Genomic DNA, 1,020 nt, shown 5'->3' with positions numbered 1-1,020 from the left:
ATACAAAAATATTGAAATTGTCCCATGCATCCTATCAGACCACCATGGACTAAGGCTGATCTAGACAGATATGAGGTACAAAAGTTAAATCAGGATCAAGTTAACGATCTAAACAGTCCCATATCCCCTAAAGAAATAGAAGCAGTCATTAATAGTCTCCCAGCCAAAAAAAGGCCAGGACCAGATGGGTTAAGTGCAGAGTTCTATCAGACCTTCAAGGAAGATCTAATTCCAGAATATTCTATTAAATGGGCACAGAATTAAACATTCTTGTAAATACTTATCAACCACCATGTTACTAGACCAGCCTGTTCCCCAGCTACATTCAAAACATGTCCTTATGCCCACAGGTAAGTGTGTCCATGCCCCTCATCAAGCAAACATCTCTGCAACAGAAGGAGACAACAACAGCAACAAATGCAATCAAAATGCAGGGTTGTGGAGCTCAGGCTCAGTGGATACATCTACAGAACGTCTCTCATTTGAACTTGGTTGTTGATAACTTCATACAACCACCACGGGAAAATTCTCTAACAGGAAACACAAAACATATCTTGTATAAAATGCATGATAATCACAACATTTACTTTTAAATTCTATTGTAAAAACATATGTGCCATATTCTATTACTAGGCTTTTGCAGGGCTCATAATAAAAGACATGAATGTATTTTAAAACTGTAAATCTAAGGAATGGGGAAATTCAGACAATATGCAGAAAATTAAAACTAGGAAATACAGTGGTGCGTACTTACACAAAATAAAAAGTCTACAATGGACATGCTGGCTTTGCCAACAGAACATGTCTGAATCTCTTTAGTGACTGCTTTCTCAGAATTGTTGAACATAGCCTTAATTTGATGGAGCAATTAAAAATGAATTGAAAGTTTTCAATTTATGACTTATATGATGATATTTAATCAACTTTTTGTGGATATCCATTTTGTTCTATCTTTATAAATGATTTATTACATTCTCTTTGAAGCTATAGGTTTTTGAATTTGTCCTTTGTAATTTATTT

Source organism: Mus caroli, chromosome 2, assembly GCF_900094665.2.
Source record: "Mus caroli chromosome 2, CAROLI_EIJ_v1.1, whole genome shotgun sequence".
Lineage (NCBI taxonomy): Eukaryota > Metazoa > Chordata > Mammalia > Rodentia > Muridae > Mus > Mus caroli.
Note: the sequence above shows the minus strand (reverse complement) of the source record.